The sequence below is a fragment of the Felis catus genome, chromosome A3 (assembly GCF_018350175.1).
Source record: "Felis catus isolate Fca126 chromosome A3, F.catus_Fca126_mat1.0, whole genome shotgun sequence".
NCBI lineage: Eukaryota > Metazoa > Chordata > Mammalia > Carnivora > Felidae > Felis > Felis catus.
In genome coordinates this window covers 26,262,976-26,279,577 of record NC_058370.1, presented here as the reverse complement: position 1 = coordinate 26,279,577, position 16,602 = coordinate 26,262,976, and the positions used below count along the sequence as shown (strand labels likewise).

Genomic DNA, 16,602 nt, shown 5'->3' with positions numbered 1-16,602 from the left:
GGCCGCGCTCCGCCCGGACCCGGCGGTCTCGCAGGGAGTAGGGCGCAGACCCCGCCTGGCCACACGCGTCCCTGCCTCCCCGGGCGGCCCCGCCCGATTTTAGTCCAGCGCGGGCGGTACCGGGCAGGCGCCCTTCCCTCCCTCCCGCAACTGGCCTGATTTCTCCGGTGCGAGCCCGGCGCCAGAAGAGCAGTGTTCCCCCTGGGGAACCCCGAACCGCCGCCCTTTGGGGCCCCCAAACTTCCTTCCCTCTCCCCTCACCCTGAATTCCCCCGAAGTTTAGCCGGCCTTACTTCTGGCAGTCCCACTGCTCTGGGACAGCCCCAGGCCCCAGGAAAATCGTCAACATTGGCCCGTGGCCTCACTCAGGCCAGCTCCACCAAGGCTTCAGGCCACGCTCAGCACACCCACAAATTCGTTCCCAAGACACCCTGCTTTCATGCGTGCACCTAGCAGCTCTTGCTGAGTAAACTGAGGTAGTCCCCTATCCTCTTCCTCCCTGGGCAGGACTGACCTTGGGGTAGAGCTGACCCTCTCCCCCTTAATGAAACCGCTAACACAAATAAAGGCCCAGGCCAATTCCCCAGTATTTCTGCCCTCCTTTCCTAACAGGTTGTGAGGAATTACTTGGTTTCTCTCCTTAGTGTTCCTTGGCAGCCACCCCCGTATTTCCAGGCCACTCCTGTAAGTCACCAACTCAAACCTGAGGCCCAGACTGTGACCTGTGCAGGGCCATTTTCTTCTTCTAATAGAAACCAGTGGCTACCCCCAGCCAAGGTCCCACACCCTGGAACCTACAGTGTGCCATGTACTGGCATCTCAGAGGCAGAGAGGATTGGCCCATTTTACAGATGAAGGCCTAGGGCCTGGAGAGGTAGCCTGACCTGTTCAAGGTCATGCAGGGGAAGGTTGCAGCCCAGGGCTGTCTGTCTCCTGCTACCACACCCCACATGAAGTCTCCCACCCGTCATCCCACTGGGAGGAACCCCCCGCAATGTATGTGCCTACCCCACTTCTCCCAGTAGACCAGGGAGCTCCAGTCCAGCACAGGACCCATGTCTGACTCATCCTTTTATGCCCAGGCCCTAGCACAGTACCAGGTACACAGTTGGTGCCAAAAAATGCTGAAAGAACCGAAGAGGTCTCCCAAGTCCCAACCTCGCACTGCATTTCACATAGAAGATTTATTTTTAGATAATTTACATTTCCATGTTACTTTATATACACCAACAACTCCACAGTCATTTTTCTTCTTCATCTCCCCAAAAGCTCTTTTTGGTTCCATGCTGGCGTGTCCATTTTTCGGAGATTACTACTGGGGCTCAGAGAGGGGAAGGCACCACCCAAAGGCCACCCAGCCCCGGAGGTATGCTTCTGCATGACTTGGAAGCCCCACGCCCTGACTTTTCCAATATAGCCGTGGACACTTACCCTCACAGCTGACTTCCTTCCGGAGAGGAAAAGTGCCCTCACTTAGCGTTGTGAATGACCACCCTCAGCAAGGGTGCCTTGGTGCCTAGGTGGTGGGGCCCCCCATTGGAGCCCAGGTCTCTCTCTTCAGTTCCAAGACCCAGTTGAGTAGCCACTAAGCCAGACCACCTGTCCATGAAATCTGGGTCTTTGCCTGCCTTTCAGAACCTAGAAACCTGCTTACCAATCTTGGGCTGGGTTCTACTGTGGCAGAAGATGCAGCACAGTGGAAAGAACACGGGCTTCGGGTAGAGTCAAACAGACTTGGGATGGGACCCTGACCGCTCTTTTCCAGGGCATTCTTCATGTCCACGGGTCCCAGGTGGCTGCTTCCCAACTGAATAAGCCCATCAGTCCACCCTTCACTGAACCCCAACTGCATCAACTTCATCACCTATTTAATGGCGTGGGTGTCGTTGATGTAATCGCATACATGAGAGCGCCTGGTATATAACAGGTGCCCAATAAATGCCATTTTCTCCTTCATACGGTTGCAAAGTGTTCAAGGAGGAAAATGGGGATTGTTGATACTTTTTGTGTTTCATTCATTCAACAAACATCTCTTGAGCAGTCATTATACACCAGGTGCTGGGGATCTAGCCAGGGGATTCTGAAGGTCCTTGCCCTTGTGAAGCACACTAATGGGTGGGGAAGATGGCCACTGAACAGATCAGCCATCAATAATGACAGCTTTGGGGGGTGCACCTGCCTGGCTCAGTCAGTAGAGCATTCAGCTCTTGATCTCCGGGTTGTGAGTTTGAGCCCCACTTTGGGAATAGAGATTCCTTTTAAAAAATTAAAGAAGAAAATCTTTAAAAAAATAATTACAGCTTGAGGAAAGGGCCTTGAATGAAATAGGGAGCTGTGATAACAAATGGACACAAGGGACGGCTTTCCTTAGGGGATCAGGGAAGGCCCCTCTGAGGTGGTATATTTGAACAGTGACTTAAATGACAAGGAACCATCTAGGCTGTGTTCTGAGGGAAGAGCATTCCAGGCAGAGGGAATAGCATGTGCAAAGGCCTTGAGGTGGGAAAGATATTGGCATTTTCTAGAAGCTGAAAGAAGGCCAGGGTGGCTAGAGTGAAGTGAATGAGGAGGCAGGAGACCCTAGACTCTGGATTGCATTCTAAACGTGATGCAAAGCCACTGGTGAGTTGTAAAGAAGGGAGAGACTGAGGAGCAGAGGTGGAGTGAGGAGTGGAGGGCAGCCCAACGGTCTGTGATCAAGGTGCCTGGAGGTCAGAGGCCTTGCCCTCTCCTCCCATGTGTCAGCTTACTCTATACTAGGCACATCTCAGCCTCATGCCCCAAAAAAGTACCGGTAAAAAAGTAGAGGTGGCCGAGCAGAAGAATGAGCCCAAAGCAAAGCCCCTTCTGCTGAAACGGATCCCTGGACTTCTAGCCTGTTCATGTCAGTGGCATCCTTTAGCAGAGGTCCTGCCCCAGAGCATGCTGGGGGTGGCGGGGTGGGGGGGGGGGAGGTACGCTTCTCACAATGTCCATCTCAGGGAGGGGGACGGTCATGGTCCTAGGGGACAACTGCTCCTCTTTTCTTCACATTCCAGCCACCTGCCAAAAGGACAAAGTAGGCTGTCCCATTAATCATAGGTCAGTAGATCCCCTGGAGTTTTTCTTTAATGCTGACAGTACTATCCTGGATCACAAGAGGCCACCGATGAAGGGTCTGTAGAGAGTATATAATACAAACTCTGCCTTTTACAGATGGGTAAACTGAGTCCCACAGAGGGGAAGAGGCTCAGGGCCACAGGCATAGCCTTTACCTGATTTGGCCAGATCACCTGTATTTCACTGAGCTCTGACTCTGGGCCTGGGAATGGTGGGGGGAGGGAGAAGGGGAGAGTGCGGCGGGTGGAGGGGGGAAGGTGATGGGGTGGGAATGCCTACAACTCAGAGGTGAGGTGGTCCCTTGCTTCCCCCTGGCCCCCCGTAGTCTGCCTGGGCACACCCCCCTGCTGTTCCAGGGCCACCTCACCCAGAAAGGCTTCCTGACCCCTCAGTTTGGCTCAGGGACCGCCACGGTTCCTCACCCTCCGACCCCTGGGCTTTCCCCATGCGGGCTCTGACCACACAATTTCACATTTACCTGGTTTCCTGTACCTACCAGTGCCCAGCACAGGAGCTGAGGTTTAACAATCACTGAATAAGTTTTTTAAAAGTGAATGAATGAAAGAGCAAATGGGCTGGTCCTAAAAATGCACACCTCGGATCAAAGTTGATGGCATTTTTCACCATACTACACTGCCTCCCTCTTAACCAGTAAGTCTAGCAGCATTTAGTGTCTCCTCCCGGCACGCTCTGCTGCTCAGTGACCTGACGTGGGTTCCTTGCTCTAAGCCTCAGTTTGCAACGCTGGTAAAGTGGGGATAAAAGTTACCCCTGACTCACAGGCCTATTGGGAGAATAAGCCCTCGATAAGTATTAGCTCCTAGCGTGACTATGTCTGTTTGCCATTTATTTATGCTTATGTTATATTTATGTTTATTTATGTTTTGAGTGCCCTCTGTGTCGGATGCCACGCCTAGTGCTGGGATACACGAGGTGGACCTGGCCCCAGCCCTCATGAAGCCCAGGGAAGAGCTGACTTTCCAAAGATTGTGACAAATGGGTTGAGAATTAGAAAACAAAAAGGTGCCCCGAGAACATATGGTAGGGGGGCTCGGCCGAGCATCTCTGAGAAGCCCTGCCTGAGGGCTCCTTGGACAGAAGCACTCGGGGTAAAGAGAAGAGGAGGGGGAAAAGTGTCTCCACATCTACAATGGCCCATGGCACGGTGCCTGTGGAAACACAACCGAGTGGGAAAACATTCTGTCCACCTCACAGAGTTTGAAAACCTTTGGAGTCCAGTGTCTCCCTTTTCCAGAAACGAAAGCATAAAGAGACAAGGAATTTCATTCAAATGTCACCTCCCCAGAGAAGCCCACCTTGAAAGCCCTTTTCGAAATAGTCCCCCAGTGATTCTATCTTCCTGCCCTGCTTTATTCACCTTCCAAGACTCAGCACCACCTTCCAGTATATGTATTTGTTTCCAACAGTATATGTCTCCGTTCAGTATATTTCATTCCAACAGTATATGTCTCTGTTCATCTCAGTACTGGAATGTATGTTCCCAGAGGGCAGGGATTCTGTCTTGACTGCAGTATCTCCAAGTCCGGAATGGCCTGGCACATAGTAGGTGTTCAATAAATAGCTGTTGAATAAATGAATGAAGAAACCCCAAGTGTGTGTGTGTGCGCGCGTGTGTGTATTGTAACTAAAAATTGAAATGAGATCCAAGATTTATGTCGAATTAGAAAGGAAGGGGGCTTTTCTTTCTGTTATTAATTGTGTCTTTTGCCAATCGCCTCCCTTCATCAAGCCTCAGTTTCCGCGTGTGTAAAATGCAGCTAGCACCTGCTTTGCAGAATCATTGTGAGGCGCCAATCAAATGCGGTGCAAAGCTCCCAGATGGGGCCTGGCGCACAGTAGGTGCCCTGTGAGCAATTCTGTTTTTCTGCTGGCGCCCTTGGCGGGAGAGGCTCATGGAGGGGGATCCCCTGGGCCTGAGCCTTCCTGCATGACACAGAGGAAGCTGACACTGGATCTGTCCCGTCACTTGAACTTGCCGGTAATTTATTGATGCTCGATGCTGGCACCTAGTAGCTTGCCGGGTCAGCCTCAGGGAGCAGGTGTGGGGCCCCCGGGGCCTCCCCCCAGCCTCAGCCAGGTGAAGCAGGATGGGGGGAACGGATCTGCACGGCCCAGGAAAGCGGATAGATTAGCCCTTACAAGCCCCCTACGATGTGCCAGACCCCGGGGGACTGGGAAAAAATCCAGGTGTAGTCCCTGGCTGGCCTGAGCTCATAGAGGAGGAGAGGGACATAATTCATAATCTGAGCAATGACGAAACAGTAGTGAGGGCTGCATGAGAGACCATGTGCCAGGAACTTTTTACATATAACCACATTTAAGCCTCATGTAATGCCTTGTTCACATTTTATAGGTCAGAAAAGGTCTTCAAGGAGAGGTCAAATGATGTGTTCAAGGTCACACAGCTAGTGAGTGACGCAGGGAGAATTTGAACCCAGATCTGACCAGCATCCAAGGCCCAGGTGCATGTGACTTGCCACCCTGCCCCCACCAGGCTGGCTGGGCTAAGGGGCATGTAAAAAACAAACCCAAAAAACCCAAAGAAAGAGCTCTGGGAGTTCAAAAGTGAGAAAGGAGGGGAGGCCTGTTCCTCTAGCTGGCTGTCAGAGGATGGGTGGAAATACCAAACAGGGGATGTGTTTCAGGGCAGGGAAACATCCAGAGCAAAGGCTTAAAGGTGGAAGGGGAACGGTGTGTTTGGAGTGTGGTTGGCATGGCCCTCCGGATGACCATGCGTGCCCCATGAGGGGGCAATGGGCACGCCGGGGCCTTAAATTCCTCATGGTTGGGCCATAGGGAGCCATGGGAAGCTACTGAGCAATGAAGCCACTGTTTCGCCCCGACCTGTGTATCCAAGGAGGCTGTCCAGTTAGGCCAGAGGGGGCCTGGCGTAGAAGCACCTCTGACGTCCCTCCACCCCCTTTCATCAGCCCTCTGGGCCTGCCGTGCTCACCGGTTCCGGAACATCCTGCTCACTCTCACCTCCGTAGCTTTGTTCTCCCAGGATCCTTCCTCCCAGAGTGCCCACTCTACCTGCCCCAGTCCTTCTCACTGTGCAAGTCTCCCTTCCAGGCCCCTTTCCTCCATGGAGCCCACCCTGACCACCCCAGCCCTCAGCTGCGTGCCTCAGCCTCAGAGGCAGGGCTGGGCAAGGGCCCATCCCCCACCAAAAGCCGCAACAGTCGCCACCCACAGCGGCCAGCTATTGCTTTCACCTGCCTGGCAACACCCTGCTGCCGGTCATCCGAAGTTCCTTCGAGAAACTGCCCCTGCCCCATATTCAGAGCATGTAGCTGGAGCATGACTGACCTGAACACTGGCCACGAAAAAAATCCCATCCCCCGGACCGATGTGACTGTGGCCGGATTTCTGACAATATCATTCGAGCCCCTGGATTCAGTCATGCTTGAAGGCCCTTTTCATTTTCACCTAGGTCTCCTTGTGCTGGATTTCTTGCAAACCAAAGATCCTGGTCAGATGTGCTGTCTGTTCAATGCAGTTTGGGCCTCCTCTGGTCTGGCCCAGACAGCAGAACCAGCTTCCTCACTGGACTCCTGGCCTGTAGGTTTTCCCTTCCACCCCAATCCAAAAGGTTGCTCCTCTCAGTTATGGCCTCTATTATTCCCCCAGAATACAATCTGAACTCCTTGGCTTAGCATTCAAGGCCTTTCACGCTCCTATTCCAGCCCACCCCTCTCTGCCAGCCACGCCGTATTTTCCAGCCTGTGGAACAACGAACCCTTCACACGACTGACTTGTACATGTGCTGTTCCTACCCCTGGGGCTGCCCTTCCTCTCTAATTCTCTTCCTGCAGAACTCCTACTCGTCCTTTAAAACCCTATTTGACCGTGAACTTCTCTGCCATACTTCCCTTGACCCTCAGGCGGGGCAAGATGCCTCTTCCCCTGCCCGGTGCTTCAGGCTCCCTGACCGGTCTCCTTCAGAGCAATGGCCACACCGTGTGGTCACTGTCTTCCACTTGGCTACCTTCTCTCCAGAGAAGAAGCACCTCAAAGGCAGGATCATGTCTTGTTCACTTACCTTCCAAAGGGCCCGTGAATAGTTGTCAACTTACCAACTTACTGATAGGAGTTCAACTCAAGGTTATGAATCATTAGGTGACGATTTTTGCTGGTCAGGTCTTCCAGTTAAGCACTCACTGGCTTTTCTTTACTTCGGGACTTCTCAGAACCTTTCATGTGCTAATGGGCACTGGGAGCCTGGGTGCCAGCTTGGGATCACCTTACCCAGTTGCGGCCTTTCAGGAATGACAAGGGACAAGAGAGGGACAAGGACTCATCTGGGCGGTTGACAGCAGAACTGGGCCTGGGGCCCAGCCCCCTGCTGCCTCAGCCCGTGCTCTCTCCCGTGCGCCTCTGTATCTCTCTCCTTTACGTCTCAGGCCCCCGCTAGGTGCAAGTCACTTTGTAGCGAAATGTTAAGAGTGGGGGTCCCTGGAGCCAGACTGCCTGCATTTAAGTCTTGTACCCCCTCTCCCGAGCTGTGTGCCCTTGGCCAAATGGCTTAACTTCCCTGAGCTTTGATCTCCTCATCGTGGGGTGTTGACAGTAACAGCACCTACCTCATGGGGTTGCTGTGAGGGTTCAGGCGAAGTAATCCACATAGAAGCACTTAGCACAGGGGCCGGCCCACAGTAGGCCCTCAGTAAATCGCCACCAGCATCCCTATGAGCTCAGCTTTCTCCGGAAGTACTGGGCACACTGAGCCCTGACATCTTGGGGGAGCCGTGGGTCTCTCTGGAGAAACCCAAGTAAATGCTACGTCCCGACTCAGCTCCCCTCCGCAGGGTTCGGAATCCGGATCTTAGCACCGGGCCTACTCACCCGGATGTCCAACTGCCGGGCTTTCCTCCTCCCTGATTTGAAAAAAGACATTTTTTTGTTTAGAGGAATTTTCCCCCACTTCATATTGGCTCCATAAATTGGATTTTGTTGAGTGGTTTCTGACAAGCAAGTCGAACAGGCATGTGTGTGGAGGAAACGCAAGGCCGCCTCTGGCCACGGGGGTGGATCTGAGGCCTTGGGTTCTGCTGGTTGCTGGCCGCGAGCTCAGTTCCCGGGCGGCTGCGTCCTGGGGAGCGTGTGTGTCCTTGGGGTGATCCAGAAGGACTTCTTCCCCAAGGAATTCTTTCCAGAGTTTTCCCAGAACCTTCCCCTGGAGGAAAGGCCCTAATAGCAAATGGCCTGTCTACCTCCCCCACCCCATCCAGCAAATGAGCTCCTGCATTCAGATTCATGGCGGGGAGGGGGAGGTGTCCCTGAGTCTCCTACGCCCAGCTCAGTCCCCTCCACAGTAATAGTCAAGGACCATGAGGTGGATGTTGGTGCTTCTCCACTTCTTCAGGCGTCCAAACAAAGGAAAGCTGGCACGGTAAAGCAGGAGGGGTTTCAGTTAGACAGCAGGAAGGACTTCCTCCTGCCAGCTAGCTCAAACCTGGGCTGTGCATGACCTTGGAAAGAGCACTAAACTAGGAGTCAAGACAGCTTTAACCGATGCTCGCTGTGGGAGTTTAGGTCAGTGCTTCATTTTCTCCTCTTGGCTTGCTCATAACAAGATGGGGGTTATAATTTCTGCTCACTACAGAGGATTTCAGTTGAGACAGTGGGATGAGGCCTTGAGGCCAGTGGCAGGAGGCTGGAGCAAACGACCTTCTAGGTTCCTTTTCCTTTCTTGTTTGGAAGCGATTCCCAGGGCTATGGCCGGCCCTGGCCTAAGGCCCAGGGACCTACTGGTGAAGAGTGTGTGTGTGTGTGTGTGTGTGTGTGTGTGTGTGTGACATAGTAGGTGCTAATTTAACATTTTATATTCTCCCTCTTCTCTTGGGATACTCACCAGATGCAGAAAGAGTCATGGGCAGGGGCTCCTGGGTGGCTCAGTCAGTTAAACGTCTGACTCTTGATTTTGGTTCAGGTCATGATCTCCCAGTTGGGTTCATGGGATTGAGCCCCACATCAGGCTCTGCACTGACAGTGTGGGGCCTGTTTGGGATTCTCTCTCTCCTCTCTCTCTGCTCCTCCCCTGCTCATGCCTGTGCTTACTCTTTCTCTCAAAATAAATAAATAAACATTAAAAAAAAAAAAAAAAAGAGCCATGGGCACATGTTAGAAAGTCCAGGTTCCAACCCTGGGTCTGCCCCCAACTTGCTTTGACCTTGCCCATGTCCTTTACCCAACTGAATCTCAGTTTCCCCCCTCTGTATCATGAGGAGTTTGGGTGGTTTCTGAGGTCACTTCTGTCCTGAAACCGTGAAATCCATGACTGACCCAGAAAGGTCTGACCCCCTGCTCTCCCATCTCCCTCAACAGGCATCACTGGACGTTGCAGATACACCGACTTCCTTTGCTTCCTTGACTTTACCAGAGCCTCGGGAATGAGCTCAGGCCCCTCTTACGAGCCATGTGATGCTGGACATGTTGCCCAAACCCTGCCCCTCTTGCCATGAGTTCACCGAATTAAGTCCAACTCATCCTCCGAGCTGTCAGCCTGGGTGGAGTCCTTGAGGGAGGCCCGGGGCCCAGCCTTGCAGGCCGAGGAGAACCCGGTCAGCGGGTGCTGGTCGAGTGTGCAGCTTGAGCCCCCCACGTCCCCTGGGGTGGGACCCTGGGTGTGTCCTATTTGGTAATCACACCATTTGCCTAGTGCCCGCTGGGCAAGCTCTGTGAGGGTAGGGCTGGGTCTCTCACCCCCACTATCAGGGCAGCTGGCTGGGCCCTGGGCCAGCGCTTAGTGAGTGCCTGTTGAACCTGCAGTGCGCTGGGCACTCTGCTGTCTCCAGACCCCCCAGCAACCACGAGCACCATTCTGCAGGTGAGAAAACCGAGGCTCTGAGTGGGGAAGGTCTTGCCGCAGGCCACACAGGTCTGTCCGATATGTGACTCCTCCAGGGATGGGATCCCAGGGCCTACGTGTCCTTCCTTCAGCAGCCAGCACGTGTGACAGACCCTGGAAGGCAGGTAAGATGGAGGGGGGTGGGGAACATGCAGCATCTTGCCCAAGGTCTCACCAGGCATAAACAGTGTGAAGAAGGGTAGCTTCTCTGTGGCCCTAAAAGTTCCAAACTTAAGGACCCGCATTAGGGCTCAAGGAGTCCAAGCTCCCCCTTTTATAGATGGAGAAACTTAGGCCCAGAAAAAGGATGAGCCTAGGGCCACGCGGCAGGTAAGGCGCGGCAGGGTAAGTACAAAGGCCCTGTGGCTGGCACAAAATATGAACGAGGCCAACAGGCTGAAAGGAGATGAAGCTGAAGTTTGGCCGGGCTAGGGGTTTGGGCTCTAGGCCACAACAGTGGGAAGTTATGGGACTGGAAAGGTCTATCTGTGGGCTGGCCTGCAGGAGGACAGGAGGGGAACAGGGAGGCCTGGGAGGCAGACACGGCCACTGCACTCAGCCTGCTCCTGTTCCTGACCTCTAGACCTGCTTGCCCACCTGCTGACCCCCTATCGCCACTCCAAGCTCCCCATTTCCTCTCCGCATCTGTCCCTCCCACTGCCTCCTCACTTTAGCACTCCCCAACTCCATTCTTCCCACTGCTCAGCCAGAAAACTTGGAGTCACCTTTACCCTCCCCCCTCCCCTCTCTCTCACTGCCACCTGACCCGGCAGCAAATCCCTTTGGCTCCACCTTCAAAACAGAACCAGAATCTGACCGCTTCTCCCGGCCCTACTGCCACCCCCGGCCCCACCAGGATGGCTGCCCCCACCTTTTCCTGCCCCCACACTGGCCCACAGTGTACCTCTGTGTACCTTCCAAAGGCAGCGGGAAGCAAACCGTCCCTCCCCTGCTCCAAAGGCTCTCACCCTCTCTCCTCTGCTGCAGCGCTCTCTCCTCCTCGCCGAGGTGGTATTCGTGCCTCAGGTATTTGCACGTGCTGTGCCCTCTGCCTGGAATGCCCTTCCCGGGGTTCTGCAGGACAGCCAGCTCTGTCACTCCCCCAGGCCATCAGATGTCACCTTCTCGGGAGGTCTCCTTCCGCCCTACTTAAAATGACAACTCCTGTGGCACCTGGGAGGCTCAGTCGGTTGAGCCGACTCTTGATTTAGGCTCAGGTCATGATCCCGGGGTGGTGGGATCGAGCCCCGAGTCAGTCTCCACGCTCAGCATGGAGCCTGCTTACGATTCTCTCTCTCTCTCCCTCTGCCCCTCTCCCCCGCTCACACTCTCTCTCTCTCAAATAAAATAAATAAATAAAAGTTAAAAAAAATAAAATGACACCCCTCCTCCCAACACACATACATCCCTTTCTCACCTTCGTTTTCTCGGTAACTCACCTGGCTCTTTAAAATTCTTAGTTATTTACTTTTGAGAGAGGGAAAGCGAGAGCACAAGTGGGGGAGGGGCAGAGAGAGAGGGAGAGAGAGAGAATCCCAAGCAGGCTCCGCATGGTCAGTGCGGTAACTGACCATCGTCAGTTTCGGTAACCAGCGGAAACCACCACACCTAACCAACTACACCACCCAGGCGCCCCAATTCACCTCGCTTTCTAAGACACCACGTACTTGGCCTATCCCATTGCTCAGTCTCCGCCCCTGACCGCCTCACCCCCCAGAAGGGCTTCCGCTTCCCCAGGGCGAGGGTCTTGGAATCACCGGTGCCGAGGGTGGTGTCTGGGCCACAACAGCTGCTAAATTAGGCGGACTCTCGCTCGGTTCTACCGACATGGGGGGCTGCCTCAATTTCCTAGCACGGAGGAGGAAACGGGGGGTTCGGGGAAGGCAATGATCTGCCTGAGGCCGCAGGGTCCGGACACAGTGGGGCTGGGACTTGGACCCGGACAGCTCAGGCTGAGCCGGGGGCCTGGAGGGAGCGGGCTTGGGGCTTGGTGGGGGGGAGCGGCTCCTGCCAGCCCCCTGCGGTCGATGCCCTCCCCGAGGAGCCAGGGCGCCCGGTAGGGAGAAGGTTCCAGCGCGGTGGTGTAAGAGGGGCATTGGGAAAGGCCCGGGGGCACCGGGTCCATTCTACGGTTGCCCAGTCCTCGGAGCCTGAACGGCCATGAGTGAGAAAGGAAGTCAGCAGGATCCAAAATAGGTCTGTGTTTTGGGAAGTGAAACTGGGTGCTGGGGACACTCGGCCAGGGGAAGACCTGGGCCTCCTGGGTTGAGGCTGTCGGGGTAAGGAGTCTTTCCCTGCCTCCTCAGCCCAGGGAGAGTGCGTCTCCGGAATGGGCTCAGGCACCTCTCACAAGCCACGTGACCTTGGGCCTGTCACGTCGGCTCTCTGACCCTCACTCTTCTCTTCTCTAAAATGGGACTGAGGTAACGGGACCTGGAAAGGTGCGGCAAGACCATGCCCTGAAGCGGGAGGCTGTTGCTCAAAAGATGGTAACAGTTACTGTTGGTGTTCCAGAACCATCTTGGTGCCTCCTCCTCCAGGAAGCCTCCCCAGATCCTTGGGTCAGAATGAATCTCTCCTTCTCTTTAACTTCTCTGTGTTTCTGTTCACATGTGTCTTTCCCACCAGAGGACGCCCGTCTTTTCTAGGCGAGGACGCTATCTGAGTCCTCTAAGTGTCCCCAGTGCCTAGTACGAGGCCCGACATGTGGGAGATGCCACAGATTGAGACTGACTGGGGGAACCAGAGCGGAGGCTTATTTATGCCCTTGAGGGTCTGATAGCTGGACCCTGAGTACCAGCTCCTTGGGGTGGCCTGGAGTTGTGGCAAGAGGAGGGCTCTGAGGGTAGGTGAGTTATGTTTCCTCCGAGCCTCAGTTTACTCATCCATAAAATGGGGACACTTGGAAAATATGCCAGAGCTTCTTTGTCCTGGATCAATGAAATCCAGGCCACCCGAGATGCCACCCCAGACACCTCAGAGTGTTCCTGGGGCAGGGCTGCCCCAAAGTGGGATCTTTCAGACCCAGGAGGCCTTGCATTCTCCTTGCTCTAGCCCCTGTCCTGCTCTGATGAGGAGCAGGCCTTCAAAGCTAAGAAGCTCCCCAGGTATAGTTTTGGACTTGCCTACTAATGAAATCAAGAAGCTCTAAATAATGATGGGGTCATCAGTCTACAGGAACACTTACATCACCCCGGTTTTATAGATAAAGCCCAGAGAGGTTAGGTTACTTGTCCAAGGTCACACAGCAAATTAGAGCAGAGCAGGTAGAGTTCCCAGTCCTGAATTTTGGTCCCAGGACTCAGTCAGCACATCTTACAGTTCCCGCGTCTCCTCAAAGTGAGAGTCAGGTTACTCATCCTCTAGATGAAGACCTCAAGCTTCAAGAAGTGAAAGCTCTTTCCCCCAGAGGCTCTATCCTTGGAGCCTCTTTAAAAAAATTGTTTTTAAATGTTTATTCACTTTTTCTGAGAGAGAGAGAGAGAGAGAGAGAGAGAGAGAGAGAGAGAGGGAGAGAACAAGTGGGGGAAGGGCAGAGAGAGAGGGAGACAGAATCTGAAGCAGGCTCCAGGCTCTGAGCTGTCAGCACAGAGCCCGATGTGGGGCCCAAACTCACAAACCATGAGATCATGACCTGAGCTGAAGTCGGACGCTTAACTGAGTGAGCCACCCAGGCACCCCTATCCTTGGAGCTTCTTAGGGGCTCTTGAGGTCCCTTGAAGGCTGAGCCTTCAAATCCAGGGACTAACTCAGGGCTGAGGCTTCTCCTGGAGGGACTCCGAAGGGTCTTTGTGGCCCCGAGTTTCCCATCATCCTCTCGTCCTGCCAAGCTCACCCACGAGCCAGCTGCTGGTACACATTTCTGGGTGGAAGCTGCCCTGTGCAGCCAACCGGACAGACTCAGACTAATGATCACAAACACACTACATGACATTTATTGGGTGCTGAGCCCTAGTCCAAGGGCTTTACCTGTATTTACTCATTTGAGTCTCAGTGACTTGGTGAGGTCAGCTCCGTGCCCCATTTTGTACACGGGGAAACTCATGCACATCCCAGACTGAGCTCTTCTGAAAATCTGCTCCTCTCCCGGTTCCCAGCCCAGGGAGAAGTCCCCGGGCAACTGCTCTGGGTACCTGAGTCACTCCTAACACCTCCTACTGCTCCTCCCTCAACATCTAGTCAAATCCACCTCCTAACCTGCTCTGTGAGCTGTGACTAGTGCCTGAACCTCTCTGGGCCGAATCTGTCAACTAGGACAACAGCCCCGCCTATGAAGTGTAGGGCAGAGTAGTGGGGATCTGCCATCACTCCTGGCTGTGTGACCTGGGCCAGGAGAACCGACCTCTCTGGGCTGCGGTTTCCATATCCGTAAAGCAGAAATGGTAGCACTGCTCTCCTCCTAGGGTGGAGGGGGCGGGGGATGATTCAGGGACCCCTTCCCTCTGTCTTCCCTGAGACATCGCTCCAGCAATTCTCCCCTCTTAGAACCCGCCAGCATTTCCCCGTCTACCTGCTCAACCTGAGCAACATACACACCGCTGGGTTTTCTCCCGGAGCCTGCAATCTCTCCCCTGCTGTCCCGTCTCTCTCCCACCCTGCACAGGAAAGTGAGTCTTTCCTTGCGACCCCCTCTCCTCCCTTGAACCAGCGCCCCTCAGCCTATCGCCTCCCCTCTCAGGAGACCAAGGACCTCCGCATTGCCAAACCCGTGCTATCTCTCATTGCCCTTGACCCACCAGCAGCATCCGATGCAGTTAACCCTCCTTCGACGCCTTCCTTGCTGGCTGTCAGAATGTTCTGGTTTGCCTCCTTCTCCCTTGGCTGCCCCTTCTCAGCCCCTTTTCGGCTTCCTCTGCCCTCTCACCCCCACCTCTGAGGGTTGCCCCCCCCCCATCCAGTGTCTTCCAACTACCTTCCTCCCTGGCTGACTTTAAAGACGGCTTCTCCACGGGAATCCACCCCCAACACCAAGAGCACACTGTACACACTGCATGTTAGCCAATTCGACAATAAATTATATTAAAATAAATAAATAAATAATAGAATACAAGAAGTAAAAAAAAAAAAAAAGAAAACGGCTTCTCTGCGGGCGACTGCCTCTCCAAGACCGCCAACCTGGACGTCTCCCTGGAGCCCCCTGCTCCTACCGCCTCCCCAGTTTACTTGGCTCCCATCTGATATTTGCACGTTGACCTGTTCCACCCGCGACCTTCCTCATCCCAGTGAATGGCAACTCCGGTCTTCCCACGGCCCACGCCAAAACGCTGGCTGACGTCCTGAACTCCTCCCTCTCGGACTCGGGCTCTGGCTCCGTGTGCGTGTGCATGTGTGTGCGTGTGTGTGTGTGTGTGTGTGCGTGCGTGTGCGTGTGTGTGTGTGTCTCATCCCGCCCGGGCAGCACCAGCAGGTCCTGCTGGCGCCAACCTCTCGATTCACCTCCGTTTCCAGCGCTCCTCGCCAGTCCCTCACCTCCCCCTGGATCAGCCTCCATCCGGCTCTTCCCTCCGCCAGCAGCCTCCCCAGCCTCCCACGGCCCCGCTTCTGCCCTGCTGCCTGCAGTCTATTCTCCACGTGGCAGCCAGAGGGACCCTGCTCCGAGGAGAGCCCCACATGGCCTGCGGGGCTTGCTGCCTGGCGGGTGGCGGGCCCTCAGAGAAGCCTGGCTCCTTATAAACACCCTTAGGCCCCGCAAGCTCCGCACCCCCTCTGGCTGTCTCCCTCCTCCTCCCCAGGTGCCTCCACTCCAGCTCCTGCGTTAGGGGGTTTGCTTCCCGGAATGTCCTTCCCCAGCAGCATTCAGGCACACAGAAGTCTCCTTTTGGGGAGGCCTTTGCTGGCGCCCTATCCACAGTTTCGACCTGCCACTTCCTGTCTCCTTCCCCATTTTCGTTCTCTCCCCTTAGCACTTAGAACAGTCCCGCATACATGTATTTTTACTTACCGCCTTTGTAGCCGGTCTCTCCCAGGAGGGCACCGGTTTGTCCTGGGTTCATGTGCTCCTGCCTCCTCCCCTGAGCCTTGAACAGGGCCTGGCTGGGCAGTCAGGGGGCTCGTTTGGGCCTGGGCCTGCTGGAGGCCTTCCTGCTCCCCCACGGTCTCCCTGCCTCCAGCCATCCCCTGGCGCACTCGGATCTTCCATTCTCCTCAGTGGGTGCCGGAAGGGCTTTAAAAAGCCTGGATCTAATCATGTCCTCCACCCACCCTAGCCTTCAACGGCTGCCCTTGGCCCTCGGGATAATGTCCATTCCCTGCATGGCACGGGAGACCCCTGGAGACCAGCCCCAGCCACCACCCTGCCTCCCCCTTCCCTGCTGGCTCTCGCCACCTCCCTGTGCCCACAGGAGGGTTCTCCAGCCGGCTCCATCAGACCCTGTGACGGTGAGCGTGCTCCCTGAGGGCCTGGGTGTGCTGGCCCTGCGTGGGCCAGGAGCTCGGCAGTGGTCCAGGCTCCTCCAACTGCCCCCCACGATAGCAACGCCAGACGTCTGTTAAGCACCTACTGTGTGCTAGGCGCCAAGAACAGAGCGATAACAAAGACATACCTCCTCAGGGCCTCTGCCTTGACACCTTTCCCACCTGCCATTGCTTCTTGAGGTCTCTGTTCCTCTGCTGCTGTCTCTGTGAGCCCCCTG

The 16,602-nt window shown here is 54.9% G+C and overlaps 1 long non-coding RNA gene across 1 annotated transcript; it reads right to left on the bottom strand.

Moving 5' to 3' along the window:
• Window positions 1-1,165: 1,165 nt before the first annotated feature.
• LOC123384329 lies at window positions 1,166-11,176 on the bottom strand. Its single transcript, XR_006595248.1, has 2 exons — window positions 10,939-11,176; window positions 1,166-10,084 (listed from the first exon to the last, which is right to left on the bottom strand). It is a non-coding gene; the product is annotated as an uncharacterized LOC123384329 (long non-coding RNA).
• Window positions 11,177-16,602: the final 5,426 nt, after the last annotated feature.